This window comes from Delphinus delphis, chromosome 14 (genome assembly GCF_949987515.2).
Source record: "Delphinus delphis chromosome 14, mDelDel1.2, whole genome shotgun sequence".
Lineage (NCBI taxonomy): Eukaryota > Metazoa > Chordata > Mammalia > Artiodactyla > Delphinidae > Delphinus > Delphinus delphis.
In genome coordinates this window covers 2,413,539-2,414,456 of record NC_082696.1, presented here as the reverse complement: position 1 = coordinate 2,414,456, position 918 = coordinate 2,413,539, and positions in this window count along the sequence as shown.

Here is a 918-nt window from a genome sequence, read left to right as displayed (position 1 = left end):
AGAAAGAGAGGAAGAGAGAAGAAACTGCAGACAGTGCTGACCAGGGGAGGCTGAGGAGGGGGTGGGCAGGGGGCAGTCCCACCACCCGCCAGGGAACCCACCCTGCAGCATCGTGTCTTCTGATCTGGGAAAATGATCACATAAGCCACAAAAAATAGTTGTTGTGTGACACAGTTTATGCTTAAAAATATATGTGTAGGGCTTGCCTGGTGGTGCAGTGGTTGAGAGTCCGCCTGCCGATGCAGGGGACACGGGTTCGTGCCCCGGTCTGGGAAGATCCCACATGCCGCGGAGCGGCTGGGCCCGTGAGCCATGGCCGCTGAGCCTGCGCGTCCGGAGCCTGTGCTCCGCAACGGGAGAGGCCACAACAGTGAGAGGCCCGAGTACCGCAAAAAAAAAAAAAAAAAAAAAGTATTTTACTAAAGTATTGAAGTAAATCAACTGATTTACAATGTTGTGTTATTTTCTGCTCTACAGCAAAGGGATTCAGTCATACATATATGTGTTCTTTCTCATATTCTTTCCCATTGCGCTTTATCACAGGATATTGCCCTGTACTGTACAGTAAGACCGTGTTTATCCATTCTATGTATACTAGTTTGCATCTGCTGACCCCACACTCCCAATCCATCCCCCCGCCCCACTTGGCAACCACAAGTCTGTTCTCTACATCTGTGAGTCTGTTTCTGTTTCACAGATAAGTTCATTTGGATCGTGTTTTAGAGCCCACATATAAGTCATATCGCGAGGTACTCGTCCTTCTCGGTCTGGTGGACTTCACTTAGTGTGAGCATCTCCAGGTCCACGACGTTGCTGCATAAATAAGGACTAAGGTTCCACTGCTTCCCAAACGTGGTCAAGGCAGGAGGCTACTGGCCACCTCATAAACCGTTAGCAGCTACGTCCTGCTTGCCTGTC